Source organism: Trichosurus vulpecula, chromosome 1 (assembly GCF_011100635.1).
Source record: "Trichosurus vulpecula isolate mTriVul1 chromosome 1, mTriVul1.pri, whole genome shotgun sequence".
NCBI classification, from domain to species: Eukaryota; Metazoa; Chordata; class Mammalia; order Diprotodontia; family Phalangeridae; genus Trichosurus; species Trichosurus vulpecula.
The window spans coordinates 90,852,439-90,876,731 of record NC_050573.1 but is presented as its reverse complement, the minus strand read 5'-3'; the positions used below and the strand labels follow the sequence as shown (position 1 = coordinate 90,876,731).

The 24,293-nt window shown below is 38.1% G+C and overlaps 1 protein-coding gene and 1 pseudogene across 6 annotated transcripts in view; one reads left to right on the top strand and one right to left on the bottom strand.

The window, feature by feature from the left end:
* The window catches only part of PTK2 (protein tyrosine kinase 2), a 434,883-nt gene that overhangs the window by 377,631 nt on the left and 32,959 nt on the right, over positions 1–24,293 (bottom strand). For all 6 annotated transcript variants that reach the window (XM_036741078.1, XM_036741072.1, XM_036741073.1 and 3 more), the window contains exon 2: positions 17,188–17,285. The gene's annotated coding sequence lies outside the window, so the exon portion shown is untranslated. The remainder of the gene's footprint in view (positions 1–17,187; positions 17,286–24,293) is intronic.
* On the top strand, positions 21,144–21,588 carry LOC118833694 (annotated as a pseudogene).

The window sequence follows — 24,293 nt, the reverse complement described above, 5'->3', positions numbered from 1 at the left end:
CAAAATAAACTCCAGCTTTGGAGGATGGATCATGAATGGGGAAAATGTTAAGAAAGAGTAAAAACCTGTGATCAAGGTCCAATTGAGGGGGAAAAAGAGTGACAGTGAAGGGAATATGCATATATATATGTATATATATGTTTATGTATATATATATACACATATATATGTATAAGTGAATGTGTATGTATGTATACATATGTGTGTGTGTGTATATATATATAGAGAGAGAGAGAGAGACAGACAGACAGACAGAGAGAGAGAGAGAGAGAGAGAGAGAGAGAGCAGGCACAGGGTGAGTTGAAGATGAAGGGAAGATATCTAAAGGAAATAAAATCAAATTAAGGGATGAGAGAGGAATATATTGAGAGAGGGAGATAGGGAGAGATAGAATGGGGTAAATTACCTCGCATAAAAGTGGCAAGAAAAAGCAATTCTGTAGGAAGAGAAGTGAAGGCAGGTGAGGGAGAATGAGTGAATCTTGCTCTCATCAAATTTGACCTGAGGAGGGAATACTATACATACTCATCTGGGTATCTTACCCCACAAGAAAAAAAGGAGGAAGAAGATAAAAAAAGGGGGGGATGATAGAAGGGAGAGCAGATGGGGGTGGAGGTAATCAAAAACAAACACTTTCTAAAGGGGACAGGACCAAGGGAGAAAATTCAATAAAGGGGGATAGGTTAGGAAGGAGCAAAATATAGTTAGTCTTTCACAGCATGAGTATTGTGGAAGGGTTATACATAATGATATACACATGGCCTACGTTGAATTGCTTGACTTCTTAGGGAGGGTGGGTGGGAAGGGAAGAGGGGAGAGAATTTGGAACTCAAACTTTTAAAAACAGATGTTTAAAAACAACAAAAAAAAGTTTTTGCATGCAACTAGAAAATAAGATACACAGGCAATGGGGCATAGAAATTTATCTTGCCCTACAAGAAAGAAAGGGAAAAGGGAATGAGAAGGGAGGGGGGTGATAGAGGGGAGGGCTGACTGGGGAACAGGGCAACCAGAATATACGCCATCTTGGAGTGGGGGGGAGGGTAGAAATGGGGAGAAAATTTGTAATTCAAACTCTTGTGAAAATCAATGCTGAAAACTAAATAAAAAAAAAGAGTGACAGTGAAGGGAAAACAGATTACTTAGTAGGACTGAACACACTCTCTCTCACTATCTTCTTTTGAAGAGGTAAGGAATAGGGAAAATTTAAGCAGAGTGGATGGAGGTAAAATGTAATGAACAATTCTGACTGAATATAAATGGAGATGCAGTCACTTATAAAATAGAAGAGGATTAGAAAGTAAAACCCAACATGTCATTTACTAGAAGCACACTTAAAACAAAGATCTACACAGGAAAAATAAGAGCTAGAGAAGAATGTATTATATTTCAAGTGAACTTAAAAAAAAGAAACAGGAGTAGCAATCATATCAAACAAGGTAATAATAAAAATACACATGATTAAAAAATGAAAACTACACTATGCTTAAAGGCACAATTTGACACATAGATCACACTTTTATATCAATACTTAATGTCTATCAAACAAAAAATATAATATCTAAATACAACTACACTGAAGGAACAATATCATTTTTAATACAATATATCCTAGACTCATGTCTTCCTTTCAATACTCACCACCATTCAGAACCCTTTTCTATATCATACCTGTACTAATTGTGAGTCTTTCCAATTTATCTCTTTCAGTTCAGTTCAGCTGGTGTTAACTGAAAGCCTATGTACCTAGTGTGCTAGGAAAACACAAGAGAAGTACAGACAGAATTTCCCAAATAACAAAGAATCAGTTAAACATCCTATACAAGTGAGTGGTCCTTTGTACACCATCTCTACCTCCCCCTGTATCCTAAAGCCACTCCTCATCACAGCACGGCTGGTCTAATAACAAAACTGTCCAAAATCAACTATACCACTTGGTAACCAGAACAAAGAAATACTCAATAAACTATTTTTAACATTTCCTTAGTTCTCCTCAGCTTATCAGATAGTTTTCTGTACTCCCCTGTTCCTGTGCCCTTCACAGTTACCAGCAGTTACTCCCTCCTCAGATCAATCTGTTTCCTACTTATACAGGTACATCCCCTCAATCTCCTTTGCTCCCTCTTATCCTAACCTAGTCCAAGGCTCAGGCCCTTTTCTGTTTCTACATCTCATTTGTGTGCCTTTAATGAAAGAATGAATCTGTATTTTCCTAGAAACGTATCTTTAAAAATATGTTTCAAAAAGACCACAACACTCAATCCCAAAAGCCCTGAAAGGGCTGAGTTCATTAAAAACCTCCTGAAAAGTCCCCAAGGCTCAGTGACTTGAAAAAAAAGTTAGAGAAGACAAGTTTATCAAATTTTCAGATGAGCCAGGGATGACTTTATGAGCTGCTTCATTGTGATGGAAAACAACTGTGAAAGGCTTAGGATCTAGCCACAGTACCAGAAAAGTGCAGTCAGAAGGACATATCTTTCTGAGTTCAAATCTGGCCTCAGACACTTACCAGTTGTGTGACCCTGGACAAGTCACTTAATCCTGTTTGCCTCAGTTTCCTCAACTATCAAATGAACTGGAGAAGGAAACAGCAAAGCACTCCAGTATCTCTGCAAAGAAAATCCCAAAGGGGGTCACAAAGAATCAAACACAACTAAAACAACTGAGTATCAGCAATGCTCTCACCTCTAGAAGTATCTTCCAACACAGGCAACCTGTGGAACTGTTTAGTATGGATTTATTTTGCATTTCCTCTGTGATTAGGGAAAGCTTTCAATTAGGGACAGATGAGTAAAGGACAGTAAAAGCGATACTTTAAAAAGAAAGAAATGAACATCAATACATTTTTTAAATTGACAGAAGAGAACAGGAGACAAAAAAGCAGGGCAGTGTTGGAACTGTAATGCTAAATTTCAAATATAAACTGTGTCACAAAACCACTAAAATTTTTGGGATATTCTGTATTTTTTTAAAAGCTACGAAAAGAAAGTTCCTGGCTTCATATATAGTCCTCTTTCTGTTCGTTTTATACAGAAATGGTCATATTTGATATCTGTCAAGTTCTTAATAATAAAAATGACTATTCAAATATATTCTCGGATGGCATGAGGTTAGCTATGCTATAATGATTAACAGATTAAGATTCCAAAGAATGTCGGGCTGAAAAGATGGATCAAATTTAATAAATATGACACTTACTTTAAACAAATCAACTGTTTAAGTTAGCATGATGAAAACATGACTAGATAACAGATCATATGAAAAAGATATAATTTCAGTAAACTCCAAATTCAACGAGTGAAAGTATGATGGCAAAAAAGGTAATATTATTAATAGAAGCATAAAATGAGAGAAATAGAGGGGGAAGGGAAATGGGGAGAAAAAGGAGAGGGAGGGGAAGAGGGGAAGAGGGAAAGGGAAAGAGAGAGAGAAAGAGAGAGAGAGAGAGAGAGAGAGAGAGAGAGAGAGAGAGAGAGAGAGAGAGAGAGAGAGAGAGAGAGAGGGAGAATATGCACACACTAGCTTCCAAGTAAGAAAGACTGGGGTTCAAACACATCTCTGACAAATACTAGTTGGGGGGGTGGCAAACAAGTCACTTAAATTCTCAGTGCCCCAAGTTACACTCTAAAACTAAAAACTGCAATATAGTTGCCTAGATGCATCTATTAAAGGAGTTTCTCACAGACCTGCCTCCTCCCCAAATGTCCAGAATGAGGCAAATGACAGTGTATACCCTGCAGAAGGCCTGGATTTGAACAGCACAAGAATGACAGAGAATGGAAAATAAGCTCATGTACCTGTAAAAAGGCAACCTACAGGGGAATCTTCTAAGCAAGAGCCTGGAGCCTTCTAAGTGCCCAAGTAGGGCAGCCCCTCTTACATAAAGCATAAATCTCTAAGCAATCATAGATAAAAGAGTGCACCTGGTCAGGTTCAGGCCACTACCTGGCTAGTCAAATATTGCATATACTTCCCCAGACCAAGGTCAGAGAGCAGTCATTATAGTGGAAGCGAAGAGAGTCTGTTTTCTTCAACCTATATTTCCCTATTAAGTCTTCAAGAAAATACTCTACCTCCTACACAGCAACAGAGGATAAACTGGTGCTTCTCCCTGTCAAGTTTTAATCCCCGTTACTATCACAACTGATGATATCCTTTCCCTGTCACCTTGTTAGTTCTTTGAGGGTAAGGACTGTCTTTTGCAATGAAGTTTTTTTTTTCAGTCCTCTTTCTGAACCTTGACAGTTCTGCTTTTTATCCCAGTCACCTGGGCTAGGTGTTGGGGAGAGAAAGGGAAAAACAAGACCCCATTTTCAAGAAGTTCATGTTCTAATGGGGGAAACAATATATAATAACAAAGGCCTCCTGCATAAGGTAGGGCTTGAGCTCAGTCTTCAAGCAAACTAACTAGCAAACTTTAAGCTTGCAGGCAGAGGGGAGGAGAAAGGGCATTCTGGGACTGGGGCAGAAGTCAGCACAATAGCACAGGAGACAGGAGATGGTGGGTCCTGTGCAGAGTTAGCAAACAGACCACTAGGGCTGGATTACAGAGTGTGGGATGAAGAATAATGAGACTGGAAAGGAAGGAAAGGGACAAGTTGTGAAGGGTTTTAAATATGAAATGGAGAATTTTATATTGTATATTGGAGGTAACAAGGAACAACTGAAATTTATTGAGTGCGGAATAGGTGGAAGTATGTGACATCATCAGATCTAAACTTTAGGACAATCATCTTGGCACCAACATGGAGGATGTTTGTAGTGAGAAGAGACTCTAGGCAGGGAGACCAACCAGCAAATTGCTGCAATAATCTAAGCAAGAGATGATGACGGCTTGTACTAAAGTTGGGGCTACATGAGTGGAGATAAAATATGCATTTGAGAAAAGTTGTGATTATAGAAATATCAAAATTTTGGCAACAGATTCGATAATATGGAGTGATACAGTCAACTAGCATTTATTAAGTGCCTACTATGTACCAGAAATGTGCTAAGCACTAGAGATACAAAGAAAGGTAAAAGATCCTGTTCACAAGGAATTCACAGGCTTACAGCTATGTAAAAACAAGATATATAGATAGATAGATAGATAGATAGATAGATAGATAGATAGATAGATATACAGAGATAGATAGATAGATAGATATCAGAAATTGGAAATAATCAATAGGGTGAAGATACTAACACCAAGGGGAATCTAGAAAGACTTCCTGCAGAAGCTGACACTTTAGCTAGGACCTGAAAGAAGCCAGGGAAGCTAGAAGGTGAAGACAAGCAGGGAAAGTTCCAAGAATGGGGGACAACCAGGGAACATACTAAGAGTGAAGAATTGAGAAAGACATCAAGCTTGAGATCATGGGTGACTGAGAGAATGGGGTTGCTTTTGACAATAACAGGAAGTAAGCACATAAACACAAACAAGAAGGGAGTGGGGGGAGCAGCCAAGAGTTGAACCTGACTCTCATCTAAATTTGGTAAAGAATACACACACACACACACACACAATAGGGTACAGAAACACATTTCACTCCACATGGAAATGGCAAGGAAAGAAGAGGAAAAGAAGAATTAGAGGAAGGGTATATATATATATATATATATATATATAGAGAGAGAGAGAGAGAGAGAGAGAGAGAGAGAGAGAGAGAGAGAGAGCAGTCCTAAATAAACTTTGATTAAGGGTATACAAAATTGTATAGCTCTTTTTGAGGTGGCAGAGAATGGGAATCTGAGGAGGTGCCCATAAACTGGGGAATGGCTGAACAAGTTATGGAATAGAAATGTGACAAAATACTCCCATAGGTCCAAATAGCATATCTAAGTAGGTGATTCCCACAACAATATATCCAGCCCAAATCTCTCCCCTCAACTCCAGTTTTTTGCCATTAAATGCCTTTTGGATATCTCTAATTGTATGTCTATTAGGCATTTCAAACTCAACAGGTCCAAAACAGAATTCATCTTTGTTTCATGAGCTGTCATGACCACAAAATTCATCACCAAGTAGCCAACCTACTCTGTAGTTAGCTAATCTGATCCTTGGAAAACAGACTGAATTTGTTGTTGGGGCCATATACTCAGTGCCTAAAGCAAAGAAGAACCTGACAGAGTTGAGGTTATACCAGTAAAGGCTTTGAGAACTCAGGTCAACCTTAACACCAAGACGAGGCACTGCAATATGACTCTTGTGGAGGACATGTACCACAGGCACCTCAACATCAGTATATTCAAAATAACTCATTATCTTTCACTATCACAAGAAACCATGTTGTGATTTCTCTGTATCTGTGGAAGGCATCAGCATTCTTCCAGTAACATAAGTTCTTAATCTTGAAGTCATCCTTAATTCTTTACTTTCCTTGATTCTCCCATTCACAATCAGTTTCCAAGTCAAGTCTACACAAAATCTTGTCCATTAATTCCATACCCCTCTCTCCACATATACAGCTACCACCCTAGTTCAGGTCATTATCATAGGATGATACAAAGATTTTAGAGCTGGAAGAGTAGAGTAGGCTGGAAGTGAACTAGTCTAATCTCCTCATTCCACAGAAAAGAATGGGAACTCATCTCTCATTTGGACTAATAAACCTTCTGATTAGTTTTCCTGCTTCTAGTCTTTTCCCTCTCCATTCCAGTGCTCCACACAGCAGTCAAACTGTTATTCCTAAGGCATAGATCTCAATATGGTACTTCCTTGCTTAAGAAGATTCAAAGGAAACCTCTAGGATAAACTATAAACTCCTGACCTTCACACACTCACGTTCCAGCCAAACAAAATGGCTTGCTGTTCCTCATATACAACATTCCATTGTTCTCAAAAAATTATGAAACTAAATTTTCTATACCTGTTTCTGAAGAAAATTCATAAAAAAGCTATCATGAGAAAGTTTCAGTCTATTTGGTCTTTCCTTAAGGAGAACCAGGAATACAGATGACTGAGTTCCATTACAAGTCATCACCTGATAAAATAAGAGGGTAGTGTTTTTTTTGGTTTTTTTTTTTCAGATGGAGAGCTCTTTGGCTTTCATAATCCTAAAATGCTATAAACAGGACTAGATAATACTAAAAGAACTACAAAAATCAGTGCTAGCAATTCAGTAGGTGGCACTGTTTCCTCTCAAAGAAAATTCTATCTTTTTCATGTGATGTTTCTGGGTCTGCTGTCCTGAGTGGAAGAATACTTCAAGGATCAGCAATTTCATTAATATGACTATTTCTCCACATTTCAGTACACTGCCTTCATGATATGCTACAGCTAAGAAAAAAGTCATTACTGGTTAGGGAGCCCTTTTTCTCGGCTGCTGAGGAAGGAGAGCTGCAGTAGCTCCAGAACAGTCGGTGTTCCACAAGATTATTGTCTAGCTGGTGTCTCTACAAGGGTTGAATCCCTAAGTGATAATTTCTCTGGCTTCCAAAATTAGTCCATCAAACCTAAGACCTTCATCTTGTGTCTGATTTCTGGTCATAAGCTTTTCTGAACTTCACTAGGCAGGTTCACAGTTGATAATCGTAGCTTATATTTATATAGTGCTGTATGGTTTGCAATAACCTTATGACAGAGGGCTTAAATATATTAGTCTGTCCTTTTTTTGCAAATAAGGAAATTATTAGTCAGAAAGGTTAAGTGACTTAATCCCAATGTCACACATATCAGGGCTATACTCAAAGCCTTTCAAGCTTTAAGACCTGCCAGAGTTTCTAATCCACTGGTATAACTTTAAAGAAAATAGTTACTTTTACGCCATTTTGAATCAGAGAGGAATTTATTGGAAGAATCATAAAATCTTAAAATCATGACACTTTAGTATTAGAAGGAATTTTTGAGATCCTATAATCCAATTCTTTCAATAACAGTTGAGTGAATTAATTATACTGTCACCATTCACTAACCACCATTCACTAACTTCTGAAAAACAAGATGTGATGTGGCTGCAGAAAAAAAAATTTAGCCTGGGATGTTTTAAGTACCCCCAAATTATAGCCCTCAAACTACAATTTATATGTCTTTTTAAATGTCTTGATGACCTCTGACTTAGTCATGAAAAAAAATCTATTCAGCATGCATCTTAAAGCAACAAGTGCCATTCTAATTCAACTCAACAAATATTTATTAAGAGATTACTCTGTGTAAGGCACTTCAATAGGTGCTGACTGATTTTTGCCCCTTTTTTGATGTGGTCCTGTGATTTCACTGGTGTAATGAACTAGCTCCCTATAAAGAAAATGCTTTTACCAATGTATATAGCTAGTATTCTCTCTACCTGGCAATAAGGAAAGGTTAAATGACATGCCTAGGGTCACCAGGATAGCATACCTCAGAGGTGAGACCTGAAAGCAGTTCTTCCAACACTCAGTAGGCACTCTATCAGACAGACTGCTATTTACTAATAAGACTACTCTGCCAGGAAAAAGTGGACAGTGTTGTACAGTGGACAGAGTGCTGAGTAGAAGTTTTGGCATTGCAGATCACAACTCAACATAAAGAAAACCCTCCTAAAAATGAAAGCTACATCTTCATCCAGAGAAAGAACTGTGAAGTTTGAATACAGATTGAGGCGCACTACATGCTCGCCTTTTTTGCTTCTCTTTTTTTTTTTTTTGGTTGTTTCTTCTTTCTCATGATTCATTCCATTGGTCATAATTCTTCTCCACAACTTGACTAGTGTATAAATTAATTCAATGCGAAGTTATACATGGTAGTTATATGAGATTCCATGCCGTCTTGGGAAGGGAGGGGGAGGGAGGGGAGAAAATCTAGAACTCAAAATTATGTGGAACCGTGTGTGGTAAACTAAAAATAAATAAAGAAATTTTAAAAAAAATGAAAGCTACACCAAGTCAACCATTCAAGTCAAAAACCATCTATTAAGGACTCATTATGTGCCAAGCACTGGGCTAACCTGGCGATACAAAAAAAGGGGGGTGGGTGGGAACAAAAGATAGTCCTTGCTCTCAAGGAATTCACAATCTAATGGGAAAGACCACAAGTAAACAGCTATGTACAAACAAAATAAACACAGAATAAATTGGAGATAATTTCTGAGGGAAGCCACTAGCATTAAGGGAGCAAAAATCTACAGGTTTAAGCAGTCCTTACATACAACATTTTAAAAATGAAATGCCTCACTTATTTTTGTTTCCTACTACTAACTGGTAAAGTCACCATAGATGGCATACACTTAGCATTCTTATGCAACTTAGAAAGATAGAGAGAAAAGTAGCAAAAGGGAAAATGGTTTGGAACAGTGATTGCAGCTCTTTAGGGAGATGAAACTATCACACAACAGGATGCTCTTGGTTTTATGACTCCAGATTAAAATTAAAAAAAAGAAATCATCAGCTTTGAGTACTTCCTCTCTTTTTACAGCCTTTGGTAGAAGACTCTTACAGAAGGTGGGATTTTAGGTGAGACCAGAAAGATGCTAAGGAAGCCAGGAGTGAGAAAGAGGATTGGAAAGAAATTCAGGCAAGGGGTATGGGCAATATAAATGAACAGTCCAGAGATGGAATGTCATGCAGAAGAATAGCAAGGAGGACAATGTCACTGGATTGAAGAGTACATGGAGAGGAATAAGGTGTAAGATTGGAAAGGCTGAAAGGAGCTGGGTTATGAAGGTCTTTAAAAGCCAAACAGAGGGTTTTATATTTGATTCTGGAGGTAACAGGAAGCCCTTGGAATTACTGAATATGGTTAGACTTGTACTTCGGGAAAATCGATTTAACAACTGAATGGAGGATGGACTGGAGTGGGGAAAGACTTGAGGCAGGGAGACCAACTAGGAGACTATTGCAATAGTCCAGGTGTATCCAAGAGATATTACAAAGGTAGAAACAACAGGACTTGGTAATTGTGGGATAAGAGGGAGTGAGGAATCAAGGATGACACCTAGTTTGTGAACCTTGAGGTAACCTGGAGAATAGTAGTATCCTCAACAATAACAGGGAAATTTGGAAAAGAGGAAGGCTTTGGAGAAAAGAGAATGAGTTTAGTTTGGGACATATAGAGTTTAATATGTACACAGGTCATCCAGTTCAAGATGTCCAACAAATATTTGGAGAGATGAAAATAAAGGTCAGGAGAGTGGTTAGGGCTGAATTAACAAATCTGAGAATCACGTGCATAGAGATATTTATTAAATCTCTTGGGGCTGATGAGATCATCAAAGCAAAGCAGCACAGAGGAAGAAGAGGGCCCAGTGCAGAGCCTTTGGGGACACCCATGGTTAGTAGGCATGACATAAATAAAGATCCTGCAAAGGAGACCAAGGACTCAGGTGAGATAGATAGGAGAAAAACCAGGAGAGTGCTATCTAGAAAACCTAGAGAGTGATCAACAATATAAAAAGCTACAGAGACATCAAGAAGAATGAGGAATGAGAAATGGCCATTTCATTTGGCAATTAAGAAATCATTGGTAACTTTGGAAAGAGTGGTTTAAGTGAAATGATCAGGTAAGAAGCCAGAATACAGAAAGTTAAGAAGAGAATGAGAGGAAAGGAAGTAGTAGCATTGATTGAAGATGGGCTTTTCTCAAAGAGCTTAGCTATAGAAAGCAGAATCATACAGCTAGTGGGATACAGGACTTGAGCTAGTGGTCCAACAAGATCAAGTGAGGGTTTTTTGTGGATGTGGGAAATATGGACATGTTTGTATACAGCAGGAAAGCCAATAGAAAGGGAAAGACTGAAGATTAGTAAAAGCAGAGATGATAAAGATAACAATCTGCTGGAGAAGATGAATGGCATAGGATCACTTGTGCATGTAGAGAGTTTTGCCTTGGCAAGAAGAATGACCTCCTCTTCATAGGAGACAAAGGCTAGGTGTGGGGAAAGAAAAGGCAGTTAAATGATGTGAAATGAGGAGAAGAGAAGAAGCTCTCTATGAATGGCCTCAATTTTTTCTTTTTTCTCTTTTTTTAAATAATAAATTTATTTTTTTATTTTTAGTTTATAACATTCAATTCCACAACTTTTGGGGTTCCAAATTTTCTCTCCCTCTCCCCCACCCCGCCCCACCCAAGATGGCACGTAATCCAGCGTAGGTTCTAGATATACCTTCATACTGAACTTATTCACATAATAGTCCAGTTATAAGGAAGAATTATAACCTATGGAATAAATCATGAGAAAGGAGAAACGAAACCAAAAAAGAAGGAAAAAAGAAGAGAGAGGAAAAAGTTTGCCTCAATCAGCATTCAGACTCCATAATTTTTTCTCTGGATGTGCATAGCTTTTTCCATCATGACTCTTTTGGAGCTGTCTTTGAACTATGCATTGACAAGAGGAATCAAATCTATCAAAGTTAGTCCTTACAAATACCGTGTGTCTGTAACCCCGTATAATGATCTCCTGGTTCTACTCCCCTCACTCAGCATCAGTTCATATACGTCATTCCAAGTTGTAACGAAGTCCATCTGCTCCTCATTTCTTATAGAACAATAGTATTCCATTACATTCATATACCACAATTTGTTTAGCCATTCCCCAATTGATGGGCATCCCCATCAATTCCAATTCTTTGCCACTACAAAAAGAGCTGCTATAAATATTTTTGTACATATCGATCCCTTTCCCACTTGTATGATCTATTTGGGATATAGCCCTAGAAGTGGTATTGCTAGGTCAGAGGGTATGCACATTTTTATAGCCCTTTGGGCATAGTTCCAAATTGATCTCCAGAATGGCTGGATCAGTTCACAACTCCACCAACAATGTAACAATGTTCCAATTTTCCCACATCCTCTCCAGTATTTATCATTTTCCTGTTTTGTCATGCTGGCCAATCTGACAGAAGAGATGTAGTACCTAAGAGTTGTTTTGATTTGCATTTCTCTAATCAATAGTGATTTTGATTTTTCATATGACTATAGATATCTTTGATTTATTCCTCTGAAAACTGTCTGTTCATATCCTTTAACCATTTCTCAACTGGCGAATGACTTGTATTCCTATAAATTTGGCTCAGTTCCCCTGTATATTTTAGATATGGCCCTCAATTTTTTCAATAAAATATGAGGGAAGATTCTCAGCTAAGAGGACGGAGGAAGGAGAATCATGGGTGATTTCAAGGGAGATGGAAGTGTTTGGAAAAGTCACTGTGACAAGTGAGACAATTAAGTGAAAAGATTAAGGAGGCGTAAAAGTACAGTCTTGCCACAATGAGGGTCCAATTGAGATTATGTAACATAAATTTGTACTGGACATATCAACATGGTTTTGTAATTTTCTCCTGCTTCATTCTGCAGCATGTGAATAGTAGTGAAGATGGCAGATGGTGCTCCAATATAGAATGGTTTTATTTCAGTAGCAAGGTTCCTATTAGCAGAAATGATAAAGGACTGTATGAATGATTACATCATTGGGCTATTGTCAAGGAGATGCCTGTAGATGCCAAACTGGTTCTAACTCCATTCTCTGAAGCTACAGAGAATAAGTCTTCTCCCTCTTCAACAATGGCATTCAACTAAGCATTTGAAAATTCAATCACAAATTAAACATTTATTAAGCATGAACTAAGTCATGATGCTAGGCAAGATGGATACAAATGCAAAACCTAATCACTCTCTGTCATCAATGCAGTTATATTCTATGTAGGAACAGGTAATTTAAAATGCATATAAGTAAATACAAAGTACATATAAAATACAAAACAATTTCAAGAGGGAAAGAATGCTGATAATCCTGGGGAACATGGAAAGTACCCCCTCTCGGAGGTGACACTGGAGTTACGCTTTGAAAGGAGCTAGAGAGTCCAAAAGGTAGAGGTGAGGCTGAACTGCATTCTAGACATGACGACCACTTGTACAGAAGCTCAAAGGCAGAAGATGGAACATGATACACAGGGAGTGGCTGAAAAGCCAACCCCAGGAGACAGTCTACAAGTAAGAAACCATGAAAAAGAATAATATGAAGTAAGGCTGGAAAGGTAGATGGGACTTCTATTATGGAACTTTAGATACAAAGCCAATGATACTCTATTTTTTCCCAAAGGTGATAAGGAGCTACTGCAGATTTCAGGGAGTGGTGACACTTGAGGGAGACAACAACTTGGTCAGACTGTTTTAAAATTCCTTCACAAAAGGTAGAGAGATGTAGGCTAAATGACAGTATAATTAAATAGAAATCTAACTCAAAGAGTAGTTTCTAATGGTTCTACATCAACATATTAGTATGAATCCAGTGGAATGGCCCAGGGACCTGTGCTGGAAACTGTGCTATTAAATATTTTTATCATTACTTGAATAAATGCACAGATGGCACATTTATCAAATATGCAGCTGACACAGAGCCAGGAAGTAACACAATGGATGACAGATTCAAGATCCATAAAGATTGTGACAGGCTAGAAAACTGTGCTGAATACAAAAAGGTAGAATTTAAAAGTCACAAATGTAAAAGTCTTATACTTGGGTAAAAGAAATCTACTTGACAATAAAATGGAGAAAGCCTCACTAGAAAGCAGTCCATAATGAAAAAGATTGGAGAACAGCAGGTTTAATAGTTCATAGGCTCAATGAGTCAGCAACATGATATGGTAGCCAAAAAAAAAAAACCCAACAACTACTAATGTAATCTTGCTATATGCCCTAATCAGACTACTTCTGGAGCATTTTGTCTAGTTTGGGACATCACATTTTTTTTCCCAGTATGTTATTCTCTTATCCCCTTTCAGACAGCCAATATACCTTATAATGAATGAAACAGAGGAGCGGGGAACAGTTCAGCAAAACCAACCAATATATCAAAAAAGTCAGACAGGATATCCAGAGTTCCAAACTCAATAAGGATCTGGATTGAGAAAAGGTGACTGGATTTTGTAATTCAAGTTCTTTGGTAACTTCGGAGAGCCTTTTCAGTTGAGTGATGAAGTCATAAAACACATTATAAAGGGTTCAAAAGTGAAAGGAGTAAGTGGAACCTTCTGCTCTTGCCCCCTTGTTCACCCCAGGCCCTTCCTCAGACCTGTGCCTCATTCAGATTTCATTCTTACTCCCAGGGCCTTATCCTGGTCGTAATGCCTCTAGGCTTTGTCTCTGGCCCAGGGCCTTCTCCAGACTCCAGCACCCATGCTGCAAGGATGCTAAATATTTCTTCCAGATAATACAACTCTCTGCCCCTTGACCCAACAACCCTCACCATATCTCCATGTGCTCCTATGTGCTGTCAAGTAAAGCTTCTAGGCCCTCACAGGACACAATATAATGACATGCTGTGAGTCTGGGCCTCAAGGAAGGACCTTGAACAGCTTAATTACCTGATTCTCTCCGTGGACCTCTCTTGACTCATTCATCAATGATAAGCATAATTCTTTCCCTTCATACTCTATCCATCCCAGTAATTGTGAACCTTCTACTGCACAAACCCTGTTCCTTATTCCCAACTGCCTGCTTCTTTATTCCTGTCAGCTTCAACTCTACCTGCCCAGTTTCCCATCTAAATCTACCTTTCCATTAGGTCCTCTGAAGACATATATGGAGGCCTGCTCCATAATTAACAAACTTACTTTCATCATAAAATTTTTCCTTTCTTATTCTGGCACAGAATAGGAGACCTGGCTCCCTCTAGGTGACACTAAAATGTTGGTCAGCCTTTCTAGTACTGTCTGCACTTTCATTCATATCCCCAACTTACTGGTCATGGTGAGGAAGTTGGTATTCTCTTGCTTGCCCATTGCCACTTCCAGACTCTCCTAACAGCATCACTCCGCAACTTTTCCTTTTTTGAGGTTCTCACTAATCAAATTTACTACCCAGCAGAGACCCTGTGGACCTTATCTACCAACTTCCAGGATGTTCTCTATTTTTCCCTCTTTCCGACTTTCCCAGCAGGATCATAGCACCGCCATCCTTCCAATCTCCCAGGCTCTCAAGCTTGGTATAATTCTTAGTGCGTGAGAATATGAATACAAATACAAAGTATTCACATACACATGAAAGAAGGCTCCAAATCAAATTAAAGCAACTGTGAGGCTTCACCTCATTCCCTGCAAATTGGCAAAGACAACAAAAATGGCAATAGTCAAGGGTTGTGGGATGACACACAAATATGTTGTTAGTGGTTCCTGTGAAATGGGGTACAACCATTTTGGAAAGCACTTTGGAATTACGCAGATAAAGTAGCCAAAATGTCCATACCCCTTGAACCAGAGACTCCACACTCCATTACTGGGCTCATACCCCAAGGAAGCCATTGAAGAAGAAAGTCTCCATATATACCCAAATAATTACAGCAGCACTTTCATGATAGCAGAGAAGTAGAAACAAACTATGCCCATCACCTGAGAAATGATTAAACAAACTGTGGTACATAAATGTAATGAAGTGTTACTGTGCTGCAGGAAATTATGAATGTGGCAAAGAGAAGCAAGGAAAAATATAAATGAAATGATGCACACTAAAGTAAACAGAGTCAAGAAAATAATATACACAATGACAACAACAATGTAAATGGAAAATACAACCATACCAAAAAAGGTGAATATAACAAAATTATAAAGATCAAGCATAAGTGGAATGAAAAAAATATGAGAAGACTCCCCCACCCAACCCTTTCATGAAGGTGTGAGGTCCACAGGCATTGCACATTTTCAGAATTTTTCAATACTTTGATTATACAGAATTTTTCCCCTTCATTTTTTTCAATTGTTTAAAAAATATAATATTTTTATGTGGGATGGCTCTCTGGGAGGTGGGGAGGGAAACTTAGGGAAACCATGATGATGTAAAAAATGATATCAATAAAAAAATTTTTTTAAAAAGAAAATCTTCACCTCAATGCCCCACAAGAAACTTAAACTTGAGCTATGTAAAAGTCATTCAGTATCTTCCTTCCCAAATCCATTTTAACCTTCCAAACTTGAGAATACCCCCATCCTTTCAATAACTCAGGGTCAGCATTTCAGAATTATCCTCAACTCTTTACTGTCCTTCACTCCCCCTCTCCATATACAATTGGCTGCCAAGTCAAATCACATATACCACACTTCTACCACAATCTGCCTTAACTGTTCTCTGTTCTCTAGTGACACAGTTCAGACCTTCACCTTTCACCAAACTGCAGTAATAGCCTACTAACAGAACTCAATACTTTTTGTTTCTTCCCCTCTTTACTCTAGCCTCCACACAAATGGCCAAAACAAATTCCTAAATCACCAGATCCACACCAGGCCATTCCCTTTTTTCACAAACAATGACTGCAATCCAATCCTACTTGTCAGAACATGTGAAGAATATTTGATAGGATATTTAAATAGCTGCCTGCCCTAGTGAATTGGCTTACTCTAATACCACAGATCACAAACCTGCTGAGTATTCTACTGAGGTGTTTTAAGGGTTACCTATAGACTTATTAATAGGATTAGTAATATTTGAAACTGTTCATTCATCCAGGTGACAGTGAAATTGGTGTCAGCTTATGCAAGCACAGCTTTAAACAGTGTGTCATAGCTGTAGAAAATCCTAGGAAGAAGTAGGAATCAGCTAGTCTTACAGTGACCTGAAATGGACTGGCCTCTTTTGAGTGAAGGCAGGTGTGTGACTTGCAAAGAGAAAAACCACCAACAGTGGTGAGCTGTACAGACAGCTGTTGTGGCTGCAAACTGTAGGGCTGGCTTGGTAGGCCTGTGTAGTGGAAAGGACAGGAATCTCCATCTGCACACCTGGAGAGCTCAGTAGCTCTACTTTTAAGTAAAATGTTTATTAGACACCAAAGATAAGGGTCTTGTAGGGGGAGTATATCTGATTTAGCAAGGCATTTGACAGCTTCATGATACTTAGGGACAACGTAGAATAGTGTAGGCTGGTTAATGACAGACCTAGGCAGAATCATAGACAGCTGAACAACTATATCCAATGAGTATTAATAAATGGATTGATGTTAACCAGGACGGAGATCTCTAATGAAGTGCTGCAGAGTTTTGGTGTTGGCTCTATCAGGCAGTAAATATTCTTCAGTGAATTCATAAACACATTAAGTCACTGGGCTTGAATCATAGAGGTCTCAATTAAGGATATGATACTAATGTCTAAAATAGGTATTGTTATTGTTAGCAGCACAAAATTATTTGCCCTCTGTCACTAAACCTCTTAAGATATAAATATTATAAAATGCTCTTCTTCAATTTTTTTGATGTTACTATATCCCTAGGAATAACAGAAAACGATGAGAAAGTACTCTATATACTCACAGAGACAAGTCACAACAGGATCACTGTGGTTGAAGAGAAAACTGATTTTAAAAATCTGCTAGTTTCCTTTATTATTTTCCATAGTAGCCTGTCAGAACCTGCCAAGAAAAGAGTATAGGCATATTAGTAAAACAACCTTTAAAAATAACTTGAAAATATTTAAAGTTCTATTATATTTAACGCTTTGCTTAAACATGGTCAACATTAATTATTTGATAGGTGCAGCAGCACACACACATAGCAGAAAAAAACATCTTTGACTTCAAAAAGAGGTTGCAATCTTGTTGAAAGTATAGAATATACACATGGAACAACTGAAGATAACTCTTAAATGACAACATATGAACAAATGCAAACTAATACAGTAGAAAGGAGTCAGGTGAGCTACCTGGAATGCTTCCTAAAAGAAGTCAATCTAGAAAACGCAGGTGAAGGCGTCTGTGTACAGGAAGAGGAACCAACACATAAAAGCAGAGAAGCAAAAGGAAGTCATGAGTGGAGGACATGGAGAAAATTAGCTGAATCCACAGATCAAGATGTTTGCTTTGGAAGGGAGAAGTACACAGGAGTTAGATGAATAAGGGCCTTGAAAAACAAATAAAAATTCTGGGAGACACTCCCATCTTATGTGACCAAGAAAGGGAAAACTGTAGGAAAAAAAACAAAGCAGTCAAGAAGATCAAATGAAAATGAAAAGAGTACAACTGAGAAAAGATTATTTAATCCAAAAATCATACCAAAAAGCAAGATATGTACTTAACAAGAAATGGCAGTACAGAATATAAATTCAAAAACCTTATCCAATCACATGTTGAGTATCATGTTCAGTTATGGACACAGCTTAATAACTATATTGGTAAGCAGAAAGTATCACATCCTCAAGTTTATTTTATTTTTTAAAGCCTTTTGTTTTTGCATCACATTTACTCATATACATATCCATTCTTACACACATATACACACTGTCTCCCACCCCCACTTTTTCAAGCTAATGAACCATCCCTTTTAACAAAGATTTTAAAAGGCAGTGAGGGGAGAGTGGTTCAGCAAAAACAGTGAACACATTGACCATGTTTGACAATATATGCAATATTCTATACTCACAGAAAACCAACACCCCCACTTTGCAAATAAGGGAGGGAAATTCCAGTTCATTTTCTTACCAATATGTTCAGTACTCAAGACAAGGTTCAATTTTACTAAAGAAGAGTAGGCTATGACATAATTACCCTCTCCACACCCAGTATTCCCACCATACCAATTATACTAAATTTCAGAGCTGATAATGGACCATGTTTGCTCGTAAGACTGAATGGAAAATCCTGTCTTTGGCACCTGGGTCCATTACAAATTTCAAGTAATATGTCAGCTTATGACTGAGGTATGTTTCCTTTCATTGGTCTTTGAGAACAAATGAAAAAGCAAGAGAGTCTGTTGCCTTGTATTTTCCATCCACGAATGAAGTAAATAAAAAGATATAGCAAACAAAATTGTGTAACTCAGCATTTTAATTTTTTAACTGACCTAGCTGAAAAATTCCCTGAACTTATAATAAATGGACAGAGAAACCAACTACATTAATTTCAATTTTTTACTTACAAAGTTTAGCCAATATAAATCAATTTCCATAGTAAATCAATTACCATAACATACCAGTAGAGCTAAGAAACCACTTGAGTTAGACAATACTTAATCTCCTTGATCAAGTAGAAAGATTAGGTAGTCAAATGCAATACCGTTTTAGAGTATACACTTACTTGCAATATTTTATGGAGAAGGATGGTGAAACATTATAACAATATCAACTCATGAAACATGAAGTAGTGGAGAAAAAAAACATATTTAAAAAGAAAGCCTGGTGAGTGAACTAAGCAAAGTCATACAGAGGGTTTTTAAAAGGAAATTGGGAGGACAACAAAGAGGGAAAAAATAGAAATGACCTATTGAGTTTTTACAACAAACTCTTTTCATCACCCATGGAAAGAGAGCCAACACATTTAGACTCTTAACAGCACAATCTCAGAGGTGGTGCCTGAGGCAGGAGAAATGGCACTGAAAAAAAGATGGACCAGACCAAATTTACAGAGATCTGTGCTGGAAGTAACAATTTTGAATATGGCTAATGAATTAATTCTTGAGTCAAGGGGAAGATAACCAAAGTGTAGGGAAAAAACACCTTAGACTTACTACATTAAAAAAGGCACCCCAAGGAATACCAATAATTAAAAAAACATTTGCCTATTTTCCCACTTACATAAGATTTTTAGAAAAATAATTTACACATGATTCACTTGATGAAGCTGTAAGGGAATAAGCAGACTTTCACAAACAGAACTCCAAAGTAACCACATCTTTACAATCACACAATTGAAAGTGCAAAGAATATAATGTCCCATTGTGTTTATTGTTTGTTCGCTTTTGTCTTTGCATCAAGCATAGTGCCTGGCACAAAATGAGCATTTGATAAATGATAGAACATTGGATTTAATTTAATAAGATAAAATTCAACAGGGATAAATGAAAAGTCTTGCACTTTGGTACAAATAAAAAATCAATTTCACAACCCCAAGAAGGAAAAGGCAAGGTTAGAGAGTAATTCTGAAAGGAATTTTAGTACACTACAAGTTCCATGGGTCAGTAATATGGGAGCCAAAAAAAGGCCAAAGTGAAATTAGGCTGAATTAAGAGAGGTGATCTGAAGTGATCCGAAGGTAACCAGGATGATGGCAGGCCTTGAGTTCATACTCTATAAGGAGTAGTTCAAGTAACTTTCACATATATACGCTGGAGAAGACAAGGATCAGCAGACATGACAGCTGTGGTTTTTTTTTTCTATCATCTTCTTTCCTTTGCATCGGCTGATAACGTGCCCCCAAACTATTTTTTTTTTGTTTTCAAAGTCCTTATTCTTTCATCCCCTATGCTCCTCTCTACTCCAAATGCCAAAAAATCCCTTTCTCATCCTGATCCCTTTTAATTCTAGTACCTTCTCTCTGTCAATTACTTCTAATTTATCTTGTATATAGTTTGATTGTACACTGTTGATTCCATGTTTTCTTCTCCCTTAGACTTTTGCCTTTCTTTGTATCCTGAACACTTAGTACAGCACCTGGTCAGTAGCAGGCTTTTAACAAATATTCATTGTCTGACAGACTCTCACCTGCATAGAATCTAAGTATTTGGCCAATTTTCTTGACATCCTCCCCACATAATCTGCTTGCTTTTACCCCTGCACAAGCTATTTTCTCTTCTTGTTTACACCAAGCGCTCTCATTTTCAAATCCCAGATTTCATTCAGGAAACATCTTGTTGCAACCAATTTTATACTATTCAGTCCTTTATTTCCGCGCCCCCCCCACACCCCCCCCCGCCTTAAACAATGCTCATCTTATACAGTATTCCCGTCACTTAACCTCCCAGGGCCTCAGTTTCTTTATCTGCAAAATGAGAATAGACTAAATACTCTCTGAGACCCCTTCAACCTCTACATCTATGATCCTATGGTGCTTCCAAGTAGACTGCAACCTCTTTGAAGGCAAAGTATAGATACCCTACATGATCCAACAATCTCCCAGCTTCTATCTTTGCTATGCTAACTTACCTGCACCAGAAGAAACATGCTCAACACCTCAAACCCACTAGGAAAACTACAGAGTGAATCTAATGTAGATAATTATAGACTCACATGCTGAAAAGGAGGCCGGTTTATATGAGCTCTACAAATGAAGATTCTACAACTAGTTCCAACGATAGTGCTGAGGAGCTCAGAAAACAGATTCAATAGAAAATCTAAATTACCATTATATCAATATAGTATAGTTAACAAGGTAAAACTACAGGAGCCAAAATCAAAAGTCATTTTGAAATGAAAGAGATTACAAACCTAATGGGTTGTATGGCTACTAAGAGTTACAATTATCACTTCTCTCCAGGACCTCTACTCCTAGGAGTCAACTATGCCACCCAGAAGCAGGAGCTGGACCTCCCGCGGTGCCCTTCCCAGTCAGGCACCCCCAGTGAGAGCTGTACCAGCACCAGCAGCTCACCCTCCAGCAGCAGTACCCTGCCATTGCCCCTCCTCCTGCTGTACCCAGGCAGTTGGGTTTGATGGCCCAAATGGCTACCACCATAGCAGGAATCGCAGTGGGCCCCACTGTCAGCCACACTATTGGTCAATTACTGGTGGCTTCAGTGCTGGGAGCAGTGCTGAGCCTGCAAAGCCTATCACCTACCAGGAGCCTCAGGGAGCCCAGCCAGGGTACCAGCAGCAGCAATTCAGCCCCTGCCACTATGAGATGAAACAGTTCTTAAGAGCATGCCCAGAACCAGAGTGACCTCAAGCTGTGAGAAGGCTTTAGTGAGGTGCTGAAGCAGTGCAAGTTTACAAATGGATTAGTCTAACTGAGACCTTCAAAAGGATGAAATAGAAAAATCAACTCTGAAGACCAATCTAATTTAACATAATCTATAATTAGTAGTGAAATGATAAAGCTGAGAGCACCAAAAAAAAAAAGTTACAACTATTGCTATCACGCAATTTGTCTAATCTATGACCTTGAGTAAAAAACATGACAGAAGTAGACATTATGAAACATTTGTGGGACTCAGTTGTTCCAAAACAAAGTTCTCAATTTCAGAGTCCTCAGCCCAAAACCAAAAGGTTAAGCCAAGGCTCTCTTAGCTAGGTGGCACAGTGAACGGAGTACTGGACTGCAGTCAGGAAATCTTGAGTTCAAATATGGAAGGAAGAGGTGAAAAAGGGAAAAAGGAGAAGAAAAGAGAGAACATTTATATAATGCTTACTATGTGCCAGGCGCTGTGCTAAGCACTTTACAAATATTGTCTCTTTTGATCCTCACAACAACCTTACAAGGTAAGTGCTATTATCCCCATTTTACAGTTGAGGTATCTGAGGTTAAATAACTTGCCCAGGACCACAAGGCTAGGAGGTATCTGAGGATGGACTTGAACTCAGATCTAACTTCATACCCAGCATACAACATAGCAGCAGCCTTACAATGAGAAGTTACTTAACTGCTGCCTGCCTCAGTTTCCCTAACTGTAAAATTGAGGTAAGAAAAGCACCTATATCAGAAGGTGGTTGTAAGAATCAAATGAGATGTCATTTGTAATATTTATGAATAGATAATAATATTTGTAAAGCACTTATCCCAGTGCCTGGCACACAGTAGGTGCTTAATGTTTGTTCCTTTTCCTTTCCCTCTCCCCTAAGTTCCTCACAGTACAGTAGTAAGAACACTAGCTCTGAAGTTCCCTCAAACTCAAAATGAACTACTTGCCTTACTGAGCCTATGCAATCTACCCACTCTGTCTTATTGGTGCCTCCCTATGCTTTACACTGAATCCGGAAACAGGAGCATAGCACAGTGAAAAGAGACCTGGACGTATAGTCAGAGGACTTGAGTTCAAATCTTCGTTTGGACATGTATTACCTGTTTGATCACAGACAAGTTATTTAGCTTCTCTGAGTCCCAGCTCCCCATCAGTAAAATAAGAGACTTGGACCACATGGCCTCTGAGGTTCCATTCAGCTCTAAACTTATGATCCTATGATCCTTTGAGAGGTTCCTTGAACCAAAGAGAGAAAAGCAAGGACAGAGATGTACACTGGTATTAATCACGAAAGCAGTGAAAATATGACCAAGGAATTCAGTCTTTAGTAGGAACAGTAGCAGTAGAAATAAGACATACAATTTATATAAATACCTAATAATAACTAACACTCAATATGGTGACAGAAAGTTAGCATGGCAATAGAAAGCTACCCTTCTGAGTCAAAAAAGACCTGGGTTCCAATGTTCAGTAAACATAAGAATATAAATTACTTGGAAAATAGCACCATACCTGACAAGAGTTATTGAGAAAACTGGAAAACAATGTTCAATGACAACAATGCCTGATTGATTTGAAATTCATTTAAATTAAATTCATTATTTAATGAAATTATGGTAATTTATGGTCTATGGGACAACCAACCTGACTAATTTACTAAGATAACCTATAGTAACTATGGAAATAAATATGTATGTAGTGGTAACAATGGCCAGCATATTTGCTATCTGGTCAATTAGAATTTGAATAAATGCCCTTGCAGTGCTAAGATATTTTATGGTTTCTATTATTTAAAAATTGCCATATAGTTGGAACAAAGATTTCTAGTTCCTCTATTAATTTTTTAAAGAGTTCTTGGTTCTCAAAAATCAGCTGAAATTTCTTCTGTTAAGGTGCCTAGCACTATATAATTATTTTTCCATATTTTGCCACTTTGCTCCAACATACTACTGTCCTCCCTCAGATGTTTATTATGTTCAGCCAGGGAGAATTATTCATTCAGTCTACACTTGACAATCTTTTCAAACCATGAAAAAGCCAGTGAAAACCTGCAGTGTTTGTGGTTTTTAATGAATTAAAGGACTACCACAATCCACAGATGTCATTTGGCTAGGGGAGCTGAGTTGGGAATTTTGGGAAAGCTGGAAAGAAAAACCTTCCTGGAACAGAAACTGCCTGAAAACTGCTTCTCAGTTGTTTAGTTGCCACCTAAGTAGAATGTAAGAAATTGGGTATTTAACAAAGAAAGGGCACAGAGTATGTGCCTTCATAGTACTTTCTCTAGATTATTTAATTCATAGGCTGTCTGTGATGATTTATAATTCCAGTTTGCTTTCTTCCCCCCCCCACATCCAATGAACTTCTTCCTCTGTACCTTAACTGCTATCTAATCAGTGTATTCTTAGAAAAGGCAAGGTATTTTTAATATCATCCTAATGAAGACAATGTTTGGAAAGCAAATCTATTGCAGAAGAGGCATGTACAGTAATATCTTCAAATGTCAAATGTGTGAATGACTGTTTGTAACATCCCTGTGGCTAGGTCCCATTCCTACTAGTAACTGAAAAGAACTTTTTTTTTTTTTTTGCTAAATAATTCCTAATATTACAAAACCTCTGATGTCAAGTAAATGTGTTTGAACTTCGATCTCTTTCATAATGCACATGGATACTATCTCCAAGAGTCAGGCCAGGTCTGATAAATGGTGCTATCATCTGTCATGAGAGGACCTGGGTTTGAACTCTAGCTGTACA